The sequence below is a fragment of the Canis lupus genome, chromosome 12, assembly GCF_048164855.1.
Source record: "Canis lupus baileyi chromosome 12, mCanLup2.hap1, whole genome shotgun sequence".
In the NCBI taxonomy this organism is placed as follows: domain Eukaryota; kingdom Metazoa; phylum Chordata; class Mammalia; order Carnivora; family Canidae; genus Canis; species Canis lupus.
This window is the reverse complement of record NC_132849.1, coordinates 30,595,752-30,613,155: the sequence shown is the minus strand read 5'-3', so window position 1 is coordinate 30,613,155 and position 17,404 is coordinate 30,595,752. Positions and strand designations below refer to the sequence as shown.

Genomic DNA, 17,404 nt, shown 5'->3' with positions numbered 1-17,404 from the left:
TCCCAGGGCTCCCAGCATACAACTCTGCTGTGACATTTGCCACACTGGTGCTCTTGTCACATCACTCCTATGTCATTATCTGACTGTCCAGCCTCCATTGAGCCTCTATCCCACAGTTAGGAATGATCCATGCCATCAGCCTACACCATGCTGCTGGCAGAGCCACAGCGCCCAGGCCACTGCTCTGTCAACATACTGATGTTCAGAGGTGGAAGGGACTTGTCTGAGGTCCCGCATTGCTTCAGGAGATCTTAGTTGGTGAAGAAGGAACTGGAAGGGAAGAGGAGCAAGTGGGAGGCCACAGAGGGCAGGCACATAACAGATGTTCAATGAAGATGCATAGAAGGCGATGAAGGAGGGAAGGATGGAGAAAGGGAGGATATCCATTTCTAATCCCTCAACCCCCCCACCCCATGCCCTTCCCCTTCACCGTATAACATCTAGGCCTTCTTGGAGCAGCACTTCCTAATTTTTTTTTTAAAGATTTTTTTGTTTTATTTTTTTTTAATTTTTATTTATTTATGATAGTTACAACAGAGAGAGAGAGAGAGAGGCAGAGACATAGGCAGAGGGAGAAGCAGGCTCCATGCACCGGGAGCCCGACGTGGGATTCGATCCCGGGTCTCCAGGATCGCGCCCTGGGCCAAAGGCAGGCGCTAAACCGCTGCGCCACCCAGGGATCCCGATTTTTTTGTTTTAAAGATTTTTTAAAAGGTAATCTCTACACCCAATGTGGGGCTTGAACTCACAACCCCGAGATCAAGAATCACATGCTCTACTGACTGAGGCAACCAGGTACCCCAGCACTTCCTAATTTTTTTTTAAATATTTTATTTATTTATTCATGAGAGACACAGAGAGAGGCAGAGACAGAAGCAGGTTCCACGCAGGAAGCCCGATGTGGGACTCGATCCTGGGGCTCCGGGATCATGCCCTGAGCCAAAGGCAGATGCTCAACAACTGAGCCACCCAGGCATCCCCGCACTTCCTAATTTTTAAGGGCAGAATATTCTATACTTTAGCTTTGAGGTCATACACGTTCCCTTCTTCTTGGAGTTCCAGGGCTGGGTGACTCTGCAAGTCTGTGGTCACTCCATCGCTCTGGCCCCAAGCTGGGAGCTTGGCTCAGAGCCCCTACACTGGGTATCCCTATCCCATCGCCCCTCGGTGGTGGTGGTGGTGGTAGTGGAGGGTGAGCAGTACCTGGGGCCCTGGATCCCACTCAGGGAAGCACATCCCCAATCCCTTCAGGATCTCAGAGTCCCCAGGCTCCTGACCCCCTGGTTCTGCAATAGGAAGGTTCCAGGCACCCATTAGCCTCATTCTGGTGAGCCTGAGCCCTGCTGTGGCTGAGTAGGATCTGCCTCAGTGGAGTGGGGAAGTGGTGAGCATCTTTCCCCCTATGACAAGTGCCCCAAGTCAGTGAAGTTCTTTATGCTGTTTCCGTGTCTGTAAAATGGGGATGGTATACTCATAGCTCTCACACCTTTTAGCACTAAATGAGCTATTTCTTTCTTTTTTTTTAAAGATTTTTAAAAAAAGATTTTATGTATTTGACAAAGAGAGAGCACAAGCAGGTGGAGCAGCAGCAGACAGAGAGAAAGGGAGAAGCAGGCTCCCTGCTGAGCAGGGACTCCACAAGGAGCTTGATCCCAGGATTGTGGAGGAAGGCGGGTAATCATGACCTGAGCCAAAGGCAGACACTTAACTGACTGAGCCACCCAGGTGCCCCTAGATGAGCTATTTCTTATAAAAACCTTAGAGCTGAGCGGACAGGAGGAAGCTCTCCATAAATGCCAGCTCTTCTCCACAGCCCAGAGCAGAAGGCGTGGTGTGAGCCAGGGCTCCGGGAAGGGAGACAGGAAACCTGGATCCCAGGGCCAGCTGTAATGAGCATATAGGCCGTTTGGTCCTGGAAGACCCCTCCCCACTCCACCTTCCCTCCTGTTCCTGTGTCATATTGTGTTGGCTTTGGGGGCTTTTTTAAAAAAAAAATAAACAAGGGCTTCATGAAACCCCTAATATTCTGGTTAAGTTTTGAAACAGCTCAGAAATCCCCTCCTCCCCTTGTGAGTCAGTGGTAGGAGCAATAAGCAGAACTGCTAGTGGGCAGCCGAGAGAGAGAAATTCTGCAAAATAACAGCTGGGCAGCCCTGTGGCCCAAGGGATTTGACATGTGGGCTTGAACCTATTTGACATGGGGTGCTGCTGGAGACGGCCCGAGGCCCGGGGATGGGGCGGGGGACTAAACCCTGAAAAACATCACGATGCCTCCTCCCCCTCCCTGGCGTAATGTGAAATAAAAACAACTCTGGATGGTTAAATTAGTGTAAAGAAGTCCCACGAGACTGACTTTTCCCGTAAGGCGATTTCGATGCTCGTTTGGAAATATCAAATTCTTTCCAAGCATTTTCTTTTTCTATTTTGGTGCGTTAAGCACGTGCTCGGCCGACCAGGCTCGCGCCGGGTGCTGCGGAGCCCAGCGGCGCCGGCCGAGGGGGCCGAGGGGGGCCGCAGTAGGGGGCGCGGGGCGGGGCGGGGCGGGGGGCGCCGCCCAGGGGTCCCCAGGCCCAGACGCCGCCCGCACCCCGCCCCGCCCCGCCCCGCCCCCAGCGGCCCCGCACCCCCACCCCTCGCTCTGGGCTCGAAAGACCGGGTGGGGGTTTCGGAAAGCGCTTTCCTTGCCCAGCCGGATCTGAGTCAAAAGGGGGAGCTGGTTCAAACCGAAAGAATAATTCGGTTAGCCAAGGCTGCCAATATTTCTCTGGGGCCCAAATTACTGCCAGGCAGGGAGCTCCTGGGCCCGCGGCGCTGGCCCCTCGGGCCTCGCTGAAAGCCCCTTGTTCCCATATAGTTCTTTCTTTCCCCAGAAAAGGGGCCGGGAAGTGCCCAGGGCAGAAAGGGCTGACGGAGGGGAGGGTGCTTCCTCCTGCCCCACAGGCTCTGCTGGGCCTCCAGGGCCATCAGGGACCCTCCTGGGGGCCCAGATGATTGAGGCGTCCTGGCAGAGGTGAAAGAGAGCTCCATCCACCTGCCCCAGTAGGCCCCGAGCTGGGCCCACCCTTCTCAGGTCATTTATCAAGTCCCTCATGCCTCTGCGTTTGCACCCTCCGTTCACTCTGCTGTTCCCTCCCCCTCAGCTTGCGAATTCCTGTATATCCTCCTGGGGATAGAGGTGTGAAGCTCTTCAGAATTTTTCCTGAACAGGCCTGGCTTCCCACTGTAGAGACCAGTTCTGGCAAAGTTGGTAAAACCAACTTGAAAAGAACCACTCAAGTATCTTCAACATCCCTGACACTGGCCCCCTACCCTAACTGTCACTTTTAGGCCCCTTGGCTCAGCAGAGTTTGTGCTCTGACCAGCATCCTAGTGCACATAGTGAGGCCCAAATTAACAAGGTTTTTTTGTTTTGTTTTGTTTTGTTTTTAACTGTCATTATCGAGAAGAGAAACATTGCTCTATATGTAGTAGTTAATCATTTTTTTCAGGCTGGATTGCCAGGGTGGAATGGAACAGGAGAGCCTAGAGGGCTCTTCTCATCCGGCTGTGGTTTCTGACCTTTGCAGACCCCAGCTCTGCTCAACTATCCAGCCTTTGCAGTCACAGAAACTCTCTGGCTCAGGGACCCTGGTGGACTCAAGTAAGTTCATTATGACCTTAGGACAGGTGTGGAAAGGAGATGCTGATGGTTCGTCTTCCTGGGCCCCCAGAACACCTGGCCTGGGCCTGTTGCACTGCGCCCTCAGCCTAGCTCACCACCTCAGCACAAAATTTGCCCTGTAAGCAGGACCATCGTGAGCTCTCAGGCAGGGCCAGGAACACAGCTGTTCTCATGCAGACGGTCCTATAGACACAAGACGGCTGTGGTATAGATGGCCTGGCTGATGCACACCACACACAAGGACAAGCACAGAACATGGCCAAGGTCAGGGACATGTGGGGTCAGCTGAGCATGTGAGGAGGACACAGATGCATAGACACACATACACCCTTTTTAGGGCAGTGCTGGTCGGTGCAGTTGGCAGGGCTGGGGCCACATGGCTACTGATCTATTAGAGCAACTGGTGTTGTACCTCTGTAGTTAAGATGTAGGGGGGTCTGGAGAGAGAGGAAGGCACCAAAGTGGCGCCGTATTAGGGCTTGGAGCAGCAGCTAATATTGACATTGAAGTAAGTCCCTATTATGAATGGTTTAGAGCAGGGGGATGACTATTAGTTCTGAGGGCTGAAGGGAGACCCTGGCTCCAAGGAGAAAGGTGGGAGCATCTCCATTTTAAGGAGCAGAATGAGAACTTAGGGGTAGCAAGGGGTTCTGCCTTATTGTGGTACAGTCTCGGAAACTTCTCTGGCCTGGTTCCATTTTTACAAGGTTTTACATTGTTAAAGGGCTGTTAAAAAAGAAGAAGAAGAAGAATGTATGGGGTGCCTGGCTGGCTCAGTCGGAAGAGCGTGCAACTCTTGATCTCAGGGTGGTGAGTCTGAGCCCCCCATTCAATGGGAAGATTACTTAAAGTTAAAAAAAAATGTGACTGAGATCTTAAGCCTAACATATTCACTATCTGACCTGTTACAACCCAACAGCACCCTGCAGAGTGGTGGCTGAGCCCTATCCCGAGGCTGCCAGGCTCCTGCTTTTCCTTCAGCATTGCAGCGATTCCAAGTCTGGGGAGGTGGCCTGTGAACCTTGGGTCAGCTGCTTGTGGGAGCCAGGGGTTGGAGAGCGGGCCAGTGGATGCTTCATCCCCCTTTCCTGCCATTGCTCTGAAAGGAGTATATCTTGTTACCTGTTATCTGGGCGTCTCCAAGCACAGGACTGAATTCAGAGAATACAATGCTGATTTCTATACCCCTGTGGTCTGACCTGTTTATGGAAAACTCTGTTGATCAAAATACCCAAGCACATGCATGCACAAGATGCACGCACATGTAGGGACATTCTGGAGAACTGATTTTTCTGGGTAACTGAGGGTTAACTGGAAGCCTGTGTCCTTATGCCTTATCGAAAATTTCTCTACAAATGGCGAGCATTTCCCCAGTTTAGTATTTTGAAAAGTTCCACCACTTTCTAAATATGTGACCTTGGTTGAGTTACCTAACCTCAGTAACCTCAGTTTCCTTATCTGTAAAATACGCAGAGCAATACCTCCTGGGTTGTGACAAGCACTAGAAAGAGGAGCCATATGTGCTCTAGACATGGGTCCTGCTATCACAGCCACTGTCACGGGTCAGCAGAGACTGTGTAGCCACCCGAGGCTCTGCACCAGGATTGAGGATTATGGTTTGGATGCCGTTGTACATTCTGTACATGTTGACATGGAGATAGGCCCGAATTGGCATCAGTCTGCAGTTTCTGTCCCAACTAAGTCCACCCAAGAAGATGGTTTTCTTAGGATTTGCTGCTTCTTCATAAAAGCCTGTACTGTCAGGGTTGCCTGCAAGAACCCGAGGACTCTTGGTCCAGAGCCTAAATGCTGTCTTTATTTGAATTTGTCATGCCTCCTCTGGGAAAGGGTCAGCAAACCAAGGGTAGGGCTTGGGCTCAGCCTTCCTGGCATTCCATCCCACTCCCCCCACCTCACCCAGTCCCATCCTCCCTGCATGCAATTTGGGACCTTCCTCCAGCAAGAAGGCCAGCAGGCAGAGACAGGGAAGGGGGAGCCTCTGGGGCCACTGAGAAGGCAGGAAGGGCATGAAAGGCACCGTGGTCTGGGAAGCAAACAGGGCAGGCTCTGGATTCCCAGCAAGTGTAGGGGGATTGTGGGGTCTGGGGCAGGGGGGTGGGTGAGGTGAGGGGAGGCTTCAGGTCAGGGTCTTGGCCTGGTGCATTCTAGGGAGCTTTTTCTTTTTTTTCTTTTTAAAAATTTTATTATTTTAAAAACTATTTTATTTATTCATTCATGAGAGACACACAAGAGAGAGGTAGAGACATAGGCAGAGGGAGAAACAGGGTCTCTGCTGAACAGAGAGACACGGGCTTGGCTCGATCCCAGGACCCTGGGATCATGACCTCTGCCAAAGGCAAGCAGTTAAACAACCAGGCCACACAGGTGCCCTGGGGAGCTTTTTTGGATGGCCCCCAGATGGAGGAGTTGAGGAGGCTGCAGTGAAGTGGGGAGCCCATGGGAGAATTGTTCTTGCTGCCTGTGGAGATGGAGGAAGCAGCCATAGATGGGAGGATGGCAACCAGGCACCTCACCTTCCCTCTGGTCTGACCCCTGCTGCTTCTGCCACTTGCCCCCTCAGGGATGAGGCCAGAGAGCCTGCTGGTGCTTTAAATGGGAGGCAAAGCACCCATCTTCAGTGAAAGGGAAAAGGCTGAGAGTCAGATCAATTCCCAGTCCTGCCACTTACTGTGTGGCCCCTAGTATACTACTTAGCCTCTGGGCCTCACTCTCCTTATCTGTAAAATGGAAATATTTACCTTGGTGTTACTGTGAAGACAGTGAGATTAATGCATGAAAAATCTGCCTCGTATGGGCCACTAGGCTTCCAACCTGCATCCTGCCCTCTTCTCAGAGCAGGGCACTGTTGCATCGGGCCCTGGGGTGGACAGGACCTTACAGACCCAGGGCAGAGCACTGTAGGCTTTGGTTTCTGGGGGACAAAGGATTTCTCTAGTCCTCATTTGTGCTGGTCCTGCCTCAGTTCCCCTCCAGTTGAGTATGTTCCCCTCCAGTTGAGTATCTCCACTGCCTCCCTTCCCAGAGCCCACCCCACATACAAGGTCTTGTACAGAGGCCTGCCAGGCTGGTAAATAGCTTGCTGTGGGGTGGGGGAGTCTCAGTCCCCTTGGGCTCCTCTTCCCCACCTGGAGAGGGCATCCTTGGTACATAGAGGCTTGGCGCGGCTTGGTTCCTGAGCCCTTGCACATCCAGCAGAAACTGGAGGGGTAGAGGAAGAGGAGGGGGAAATGCACATGTGGTACGTTGAGCAATAGAACACACATGTGCCAAACACGTATGTGTGCAAAGACAGAGCCGCCACAGGGAGGAGGAGATTGTACAAAACGTACTGATACCGATATCGATAATAAAAATCCCACTTTGTATATGTATGGCATGGAAAACTTCACAACTGTTTTCCTACATGAGCTAATTTTCTATCCTTGCCAGAGTCCCTAATTTCAAAAAGCTGACAACTTCGTTTCCAGGGAAAGTTGTGAATAGCTACCATACGATGCAGTGAGGGCAATGTGAAGGGGGAAAATCCTAATCTGAAAGTACAGAGAGGTGAGGACTTGAACCAGGGTCTTTGACACGGTAAGCAGTTCATGAACATAGGCTAATTTGTTATTAATGGGGGTGCATGGAAGAACCCTGATTTTAATGGGATTGGCAAAAACCCAGCCAACCCGGCATCCCTTGCAGCTAGGGATAGCCCTGCTGGTCAACGAGATGTAAGGAGTCAGCTGGGGTTTCTAGCAGAGTTTGACTTTCCTGCCACAGGCCCTGTCCCTTCCTCCTTCTCACTTCCTTTTTTCTTCCTGCTTGGAGGGTACAGTGGGATAAAGCACCAATCATGAAACCCTGAGGAACAAAGCTACTTGCCAAGGAAGCAGAACAGGAGGCTGCAAGGATGCTGGATCCTTGATAATTTGCTTGGCAGCTGTAGCAGCCTGGACTTCCCACTCTAGGACTTCTTGTCCTTTGAATGAAATGAGCCCCCATGTGGCTAAGCCACCATCCCGGGTTTTTGTTACATGAAATTCAATGCAATTCGTTTTTTTTTTTTTTTTTTAAGATTTTATTTATTCATGAGAGACACACAGAGAGAGGCAGAGACACAGGCGGAGGGAGAAGCAGACTCCCTGTGGGGAGCCCAATGCAGGACTCGATCCTAGGACCCCAGGGTCACAACCACTGAGGCACCCAGGTGCCCCAATTCAGTACAATTCTGAATGAAGCCAGGAGCCAGGTGCTGGTCACCACACTAGCTAGAGAGCCCTGGAAAACTCATTTGCCTGGTGTCATTGGCTTATCTGTAAACCAGAGGTTGGTTAAGATAACATTTAAGGTTTTTTAAAAGTATTCTCCTTTGCTAATTTATAATATGTGGATATGCAATCTACGTCTAAGCATCTGTGCATTGGGGAATAGGATTTAATTTACAAAAATTCAGATTACTGCAACCCAGTGTCTTCAGGAGCATAGCTACCCTGAGTGTAAAATAGGTGCTCCTCCGGGGTTTCAAGGAAATCCTTCTGGGACTATTGCTACAGCTTGAGGCTTGTCCATTTGTGGCAAGAGAAAAAAATGGCTATTTTATTTTATTATTATTATTTTTTAAAGATTTTGTTTATTTATTCATGAGACACACAGAGAGAGAGAGGCAGAGACACAGGCAGAGGGAGAAGCAGGCTCCATGCAGGGAGCCCCACATAGGACTTGATCTAGGGTCTCCAGGATTACGCGCTGGGCTGAAGACTGCACTAAACCACTGAGCCACCCGGGCTGCCCCAAAATGACTATTTTAATAAAAACATCTGGCTCTGTACATTTCTGTTGCCTAACGAGTGTGAGATTATTCACCCGGGGTGAGGACAAATGTGTACTGCTTTCTTTATTTTATAGGTGCTGGCACTTGAAGGAATTACGTCTAGAATTAGACTATATCGAAAGAAAGACTGTAATCTTAAAGGTTCTGTGACTCATGCCTGGGAGACCTGGAGTCGATAGCCCTTTGTTTAAAATCTGCCACTGTGATTGTGGCTGTGACAGTGTTTCCTTGTAATTCTGTAAATATTTGCTGTGTATATTTTAAAGATATTAGGTACAATCAGGTTCAGGATTGTTTTAGTCTATTGGTGAATTATTCTTTTTATTATTTATAGTGATACTTTTTTTTCCCTAGCAGTGACTTTGGTCTTAAAGTCTATTTTGCCTAGTATTGATACTGCTATATTATCTTTCTTTTGATTAGTATCCTCTTAGTACAAAAATACTTCCAATATTTCTGTGTCAGTATGTTTTAGGCATATCTCCTGTAAATAGCATAGAGCTAGAGTTTTGAAAATGTAGTTCTAGAATCTCTGCTATATAGGTGGCAAATATAGTCTGTTTATATCTGTTGCCATTATTGATATATTTCAATTTAATGTGCTCTTTTATTTATATTTACTGTGTTCTTGCTTTGCTTCTTATTTCCACTTGCTACCTGCTGTTAGATTGGTCACATTTTCTTTAAGCTCACCCCTTTTCCCAATACCAGTTTGGATGTTGCATACTTTATTTTTATTCTTTTAGGAGTTAATTTATAGCTCTCTCATGCATCTTTGATTTAACAAGGGATGATATTGGGAGGCCTGGGTGGCTCAGTGGTTGAGTGTCTGCCTTCGGCTCAGGGCGTGATCCTGGAGTCCTAGGATCGGGTCCCACATCGGGCTCCCTGCATGGAACCTGCTTCTCTCTCTGCCTGTGTCTCTGCCTCTCTGTGTCTCTCATGAATAAATAAATAAAATCTTTAAAAAAAAAACCCACAAGGGGTGAAATTAATCAGTATCTTTATGCTCTTTCCAAATAACGCCGACGATCTTAAAAGCTTCAACTCCCAATTACCCACGTCTCATTTTCCATGCATTGTTATCTAGTATTTTATTTCATTTTATTTTTAACATCTCAAATTATTTATATTGGTGGTGGTGATATGAATCAGTGACCTTTTTGTTCTATTTTAAATTTTTAAAAATTTAATTCCAGTGTTATTAACATACAGTGTTATGTTAGTTTCAGGTGTACCATATTGTGATTCAACAATTCTATACGTTACTTGGTGCTCTTCACGATAAGGGTACCCTTCATCCCATTCGCCTGTTTCCCTCACCCCTCACCCCCGCCCCTCTAGTAACTAGCTGTTTGTTCTCTATAGTTAAGAGTCTGTTTTCTGGGAAGGAGTTTGTTGATTTGTCTCTTTTTTTTCCTTTGTTCATTTGTTTTGTTTCTTAAATTCCACATGAGTGAAATCATATGGTATTGTCTTTCTGTTATTCCATTAGCATTATACTCTCTAGATCCATCCATGTGTTGCAAATAACAAATTTTAATTCTTTTTATGGCTGAGTATTATTCCATTGTATATATATATCCCACATCTTCTTTATCTGCTCTTCTATCGAGGGACACTTGGGCTGCATCCATCATTTGGCTATTGTAAATAATGCTGCAATAAACATAGGGATGCCCAAATCAATGACTGTTAACATTTATACATAAGATTATCTTATGGCCTGGCCTCTATTATTGTGGATAAGTTGTCTTCAATCAATGTAATTATTGCTCCTTTTAAAGTAAGCCATGTTTTTCCTCTGACTGCTTTTAAGATTATCTTTGGTGTTCTGTAGTGTCTGTATGTGGAGTTATCTTTATTTATCCTACCCAGGACTCAGTATGCCTTTTCATTTTTTCAATTTTTAATTTTTAAAAAAAGATTTTATTTATTCATTCATGAGACACACACACACACACACACACACACAGAGGCAGAGACACAGGCAGAGGGAGAAGCAGGCTCCACGCAGGGAGCCCGATGTGGACTCAGTCCCGGGTCTCCAAGATCCTGCCCTGGGCCGAAGGTGGCTCTAAACCGCTGAGCCACCCAGGCTGCCCTCAGTTGCCTTTTCAATCTCAAGATTCTTATCTCTTTTCCATTCTAGCAAAATTTCATCCATTCAATCTATTCTTCTTCAAAGCATCCTGATCTTTTATTATCATTTTTATTCCTTCCCTTATATTTTTAATTATTTTAACATACTGCTTTGGTATCTTTTTCAGATTGTTCTGTCATCCCAAATTCTTGGAGATAATTTTTCTATTTGTTATACTTGCCAACTCTCCTTCACAGTAGATGGTTTCTTCCTGTGATTTGTAACTGGTGTTTGTGAGCTCATCTTCAGTGAGATTGCTTTGTTCTGCGGGAGTCCTGTGTGTCCTGGGTTATGAAAATGGCCCCAGAGATCTGTTCTCTGTTTGTACCAACTGCTCCAAGGACCTCATCAGGGGAATATTTCTGTGTTGATTTTTCAGCTTGGGAATTCTTCAACCCATGGATAGCGTAAATTTATAGATGCTACTCCCGTGAAGAGTTAAGGTTTTAAGTATTGATTTTTCCTAGGAATCTTTTTTCCCACTCAGAGCCCTAACCCAAGACAAGATTCACTGTTAGCTCTCTAGGTTGATGGGTTGATTCTTTCCTGAGGGGCAGCCCTAGCTATATAGGGGTCTCTGTTCCATGTCTCCTGAAGGTCACACCCCTTGATCCAAGGAGGGTTTGACTCTTCAGCCTCTGTCATTAGGGCCCATATCCAGGGCCAGAGCTCAACTCTGTGCACCTGACACCTGGGTATTTCCCCACCCTTTCTTCAAGTTCTGCTGTGGTTCTAGTATCTTTCAGTTAACATTTTATTATAAATTTCTCAGTGTTTTCTTTTTTTTTTTTTTTTTTTTTAAGAAATATGATTCTCAGGGAGCCTCGGAAGGTCACACAGTGTGTTAGATTCAGCTCCAAGTTTATTTATTTTTTAAAATATTTTATTTATTTATTCATGAGAAACACACAGAGGGAGAGAGAAAAGCAGAGACACAAGTAGAGGGAGAAGCAGGCCCCACTCAGGGAGCCTGACGTGGGCCTCGATCCTGGGTCTCCAGGATTACACCCTGGGCCAAAGGCAGGCGCCAAACCGCTGAGCCACCCAGGGATCCCCTCTCGGTATTTTCAAAGGGAAAGGTATCAGTGTTGATTCAGTCCATGATGTTGCCAGTCTGAAACCAGTGGTCTTGGTGTTTAGCAGAGCACCTTGGGGAGTCTTGGGACCTGCAGAGTTAGGCCTGGAGATAGTATTGGTTGGGGGTGGGGAGCTGAACATCTCTGCATAAGAAATAAACAGGGGTTTGAGGGTGAGGACAGGAGAACTGGTTTTGAGATAGAGGAAGAGGGACACCTGGGTGCATCAGCGGTTAAGCATCTGCCTTCGGCTCAGGGTGTGATCCTGGAGTCCTGGGATCGAGTCCCACATCGGGCTCCCTGCATGGAGCCTGCTTCTCCTCCCTCTGCCTATGTCTCTGCCTCTCTCTCTCTCTTTCTGTGTCTCTCATGAATAAATAAATAAAATCTTAAAAAGAAAAAAAAGAGATAGGGGAAGAATAAGGGGCCAGCAGGGATAAAGGAAGGCTCCTAAAGAATGAACAGTGAGAAATCCTGGTGGTGGATGGAGCACCTGAGTGGCTCAGTCAGTTGAGCATCTGCCTTTGGCTCAAGTCATGATTCTAGGGTCCTGAGATTGAGCCTCATGGTGGGCCCCTGCTCAGTGAGGGGTCTGTTTCTCCTTCTCCCTCTGCCCCTCCCCACTGCTTATGCTCTCTCTCTCTCTCTCTCTCTCTCTCTCTCTCTGCCAAAAAAACTAAAATCTTAAAAAGAAGAAGTCCTGGTGATGGAAACATCTGAGGATCCTTGAAAACCGTGGTTGGTTGAGCTTCATTTAACTTTGTTCTCTGTGTTCAGCTGCACTATGCATCTTCCCTCCTCTCACACAGCAGGGGCCTATAGCTTCAGTCAAATTTGTTGCTCACAAATACCTGTGTCAGGGATCCTGGAGGGAAAGAAGAGCCTAGCCTAGGGGCGCCTGGGTGGCTCAGTCCATTGAGCATCAGACTCTTAGTCTCAGCCCGGGTCATGATCTTAGGGTCACAGTGTCCAGCCCCATGTGGAGCCCCATTGGGCTCTGCACTCAGTGGGGAGTCTGCTTGAGATTCTCTTCTACCTCTCCTTTCTTTTATTCTCTATCTCTCAAATAAGTACATATATCTTAAAAAGGAAAGAAAAAAGAGCCTATCTTGGGGTGTGCTGGCTGCTGGCAAGAAAACATCCATAGGAAAGAAGACAGGAGAAGGAGGCTTCAGCAGAAGGAAGAAACAGGGCAAGGAAGAGCCTGGAGAAACATGGGGGCTTTTGCTGACCTCCCCCACCCTGGAATCCCTGGAGCCTTTGAGGGGAGGCAGTGGGTTCCCCTCTGGACCTAAACAGAAGGCTCAGCTGAGGCTTTTTACTTCAGCTCTAAGACTAGCACATCCCACTCTGCAAGAGGACTGGAAGCTCACACATGGGCTCCACACTCGGAATGGCCCCCCATAAACCCATGCTCCGTGCACGACTTCACCCAAAGAGGCAACTGCTCACTAATCCAGAAGCCCCAGGTTTAGCCACCTCATCTCTGTGGAACACACCTGAGAACAAAGAAATGAGGTTTTATAAACATATGCTGCCAACCATATGTCACATACTTTGGCACATCTTTCAAATGCCTTTAGGGCTTTCACTCAGGAGCCAATTATCTTTGTTTTAGAATTAGCCAAAGAGTGAAGAACTTTGGAGTCAATCCTGATTTAATCTATACTAGCTACTAACCTGCCCACCGTGCTAAGTTATTCCATGGTACTTAGCTCACATGGGCCCCAGGAAATGTTTGCCAACTGTCTGACTGAATGAATCAATGAGCCAATGAAGTCCTCAGTAAAGGCACACACCAAGGATGAGATGTGTGTCCACTCACGAATGGAGAGAATGAAGTACATAAGGACAGACTATTTGTAAGCACACACATGGTGCCCAAAGCACATGCCTGCGTTTAGTTGCCAAGTTACCCATGGGGAAATCAACTCCCAGGACAACTTAGTCCCACTAATACAGAATCAAGGACCCTATCTTCCTTCCCTCCAACATATATTTTTCCACACACAACAGGGAACAGAGAGAGGCAGCAGTAGTCAACAGGTGTGTAGCCCAGTGAGAACAGAGACACCCTTATTATTAACCTTTTCATCTCTAGGGGATGAGTCTGTTCTTATCCTGCTTCCAAAAGCTCAAATGGAGAGAGGAGAGGCTCCTAGAGGGAAAGAATAGTCTGGAGCCCACTCTGGCCATATTTGGAGGACCAGCTCTGCTGTGGTGGAGGGGTCTGGGGTGGTTGCTCCCTGTCCAAGGACTGTGCCCGTGGCCAGGCACTGGACCCAATGACAATAGCCCAAATGAGCAGTGCTATTTTGGCTTTGGTGTAGGACCAGAAGGACCTCCAAGAAACCTTGAAAAATTCTTCTGGAAAGGTTGGTGATTTGTCCTCCTGGCTAGCAGAACCAGTTCTCAGCAGCAACACCACCTGCAGTGCCTCCACAATGGAGCACAGGCAGCTTGGCACTCAGGCCGTGGACCCATATGGTGCGCACACACGTGTCCCTGCATCCATGTGCAGGTGCTCTCATGCTCCGAGCCTTCCTTCCTTCACCTGGTACCCTCTGGCTGCCACCCTCTCTCTTTCCCTGCACTCTGTGAGTGCTCGCTTGTCCTCCTGTAGCCATTCTCTCCTTCTCTCTCATAGCAACGGCATGCCCCAGTTTCTAGCGGGGCACAGGACTGATCAGAATTAACCCCTACATTTCCTAGTCCTGGTGGCTGGGTGTGGCTGTGTGATTAAGCTTTGGCCAATGGGCTACGAGATGAAGTAAGGGGCCGTGGGAACCCACCTGGCTGCGCCCTTGAAGGGCAGGGGTGTGTCAAGCCTGCCTTGACCACCGGGGCTCCAGCTGGCTGAACCATGCTGTGGGGCCGGCCCTCGGCCACGTGGAGGAGGGCGGTATCTAGTGAGGGTAAGCAAAAGTTTTGGAGAGCCCTGGGCCATGCTGACTGTGCAGAGCAGAGCCCCCACCCCAGACTTGTGCTCTGAAGGAAATGAACCTCTGTCTTGAGCTTTTTTGAGCTTCTGGCACTTGCAGCTACAATCACAGCCTATAGGATCCCGTCGCACACAACATTCACTTCTCCAGGAGCTGCCTTCAGACTTTTGCCTCCATCCCTCCCGCACGGTCTCTCCAACAGTGGACCTCCTCCTGCACAAACCCAATGGCCTCTTCCCAGCTGTCATCCCACCCTACACCTGGCCGCCCCCCACTCCCTCCTCTTGCCCATTCTTAGCTTGTGGGATGCCACGCTCCTGGCACCTTCCATGTCTCTGCTATCCCTCTCTAGTGTCCTAAAGGGCCCTTATGCTTGTCCCTGATGTGCTGGTTTCCCCAAAATTCTGTCTGGGATCATTCTGGGGGATAAGGGCTAGACTGTCTTTCTGGATGAGAAGTGGATGAGCTGGGTTTCTGGGCTGAGGTGGGGGTGTCTTCTCAGACTCCAAGCCAGGCCTTTTGTCCTGGCTGGATGTTGGTTGCCCACGCTGCAGGGCCAGGCTGGTGCAGACAATGCATCTCTGCTCTGCTCATGATGGCTGGCTGGACTCTCTCCCTCTGCCCCAGCAATTGTCTTTCTTAGTTTCCAAAACCAGGCTGAGCCTACCTCGAATCATCTCTACCGAGTCTGTGGCTGGCCCTCACCTCCTGCTGGACTGTCTCCTAGCAAATACGTAACTCCTCGCCCAATCCACCAGCTTGCCCAGAGATGTGGTTGAGCCAGGGGCTGCCCTGGCCAGACTGGGCCAAAGGTTCTCAGAGCTCCGGAGATGCACAGTGCTCATGACTCACTCCCCAGGGAGCCCACAAAGGGCTCCAGGGGACCCATCTTCCAGCAGGAAAGGCACTGGTGTCCCCTCCAATAAGTGGAGGGCTGCCCTTCTGTGGTGAGGGACTGAGGTAGGCACCTTTGTTCCCATTTTGCAGATGAGAAAGCTAAGGCTTAGAAAGGGCAATTAGCTGGCCTGGGGGGTTATGGCTGTTCAGTGGCGAATTCAAGACTGGAACCCAGCTCTGTCTGGCTGTAGAGTTTATGTACTTGCCCACTCTGTTGTCTTCCCTCCCTAGTAACTCTGGAGAGTCCATCCCATTCCTCCAGCTCAACAGCTGGGCACTCCTGCCCCACTGATCTCATCCATCATTGTACGAGTGGCAACTCCCAAATCTGCATGCCCAGCCCTTCCTCTTCCCCAAACTTCCACCTGGATTCCCAGGTGCCCTTGGGCCCCCTGACTTGATGGCTCGCAGCTGCCTTAGACTCAGATCTCTTCCCAGACTTGCTCTCAGCAGGTGAGTGTCCCTCCCTGGGAAGCTGGCATCACCTCCCACTGTTGCCAGGCTTGACTTCGGCTCTCCTGTTGTACCCTCTTCAGCCCTGCACTGCCTCCTCCTTGCCGCCTCCAACCCATCACTCCTGATGCTCTGCACCTGTGTTCAACCCTCTCCGGCTCCTCTGCCTGATGGATCTTTCCCCAGAGTGAATTGTTCCAGGCCCCAGACCCAAGGCTCCTGCTCAGAATCCTGTAGCAATTCCGTTTTCTACAGAATCAAGTCCAAGCCCTCCTGAGCATGGCCAGTGTGATCTAGGTCCTTGCTGCGAGCTCTGCCCACACTCTGGAGGACCAGCGTTCCACTCTACCACTGGGCTAGATAGGGCTTATGGCCTACCTAATCTACATTTTCTCCTTCTTCCTTCACAAGAGAACCCTGATTTTTAGTAGCTCCCCCAATAGAGACCACATTCCTCAGTTTCCCTTGCAGCTAGTTGTGGCCACATGACATAATTCAGGCCAATGAAATGTCAATGAAAATGTTACATAAACCTTCCAATGAGTCAGCTTATAGGGAGTTGACTTAGCTGAGATGAATGCCCTTTTGGGTCTTTCTCCTTCTTGCTACCTGGAATGCTGATGTGCTGGCTGGAGCCCCAGCAGTCCTTTTGGTCCCTAAAGTAATCTTGAGTATGGAGGCCAGTGCTAGAATGGTGGAGCAGAAAAGTAGAGAGAATCTTGGGCTCCTTATGACCATAGAGCTGTCATGGTTACCCTAGATTGTCTACTTTCAACTTTTTTTACGTGAAAAAGAAGTGAACAGGTCTTCTTTAAGTCACTCTTCTTTTGGATGTTCGGTGATACACAGGCAATCCTGATCTTACGTGATACAACCAGATAGCAATGTGCACAATTACATTTCTACGTGTGCATGTGTGGTTCTTCCTTCCTGGAATGCCTTTCTTTCCTTTCTTGCTGTTGAAGTCCTAATTAGCTTGCAAGTATCAATTTTATTTTTTATTTTTATTTTTTTAGAGATTTTATTTATTCACGAGAGACACACAGAGAGAGGCAGAGGCATAGGCAAAGGGAGAAGCAGGCACCATGCAGGAAGCCTGATGTGGGACTCAATCCTGGGACTCCAGGATCACAACCTGAACCAAAGGCAGATGCTTAACCACTGAGCCATCTGGGCACCCCTGCAGTTATCAATTTTAATGTCTGTTACTCCACAAAACCTTCACCCATTCTCTGGGTGTAACAACCCCCTGCTGAAGCCATGGTTTTCCCAGCCTCAGTTTGGTCCTTTCAGAGCACTTATTTAAGTATCAAGGTGTATTTGAATTGACTGAGGGACAAGAAGTGAGTTTTCTCCAATTTCTAGGGAAATTGGTACAGTGCTTGACACATAGGAGGT

General features: G+C 48.7%; 1 protein-coding gene across 9 annotated transcripts in view; it reads left to right on the top strand.

Annotated features, from left to right (window-relative positions):
- The window catches only part of NEURL3 (neuralized E3 ubiquitin protein ligase 3), a 31,442-nt gene that overhangs the window by 2,744 nt on the left and 11,294 nt on the right, over positions 1-17,404 (top strand). For 2 of the 9 annotated variants that reach the window (XM_072770345.1, XM_072770346.1), the window contains exon 4: positions 3,489-3,640. The exons of 2 other annotated variants lie outside the window; for them this stretch is intronic. The gene's annotated coding sequence lies outside the window, so the exon portion shown is untranslated. 5 more of the 9 variants (XR_012004436.1, XR_012004434.1, XR_012004435.1 and 2 more) reach the window with 5 other exon arrangements.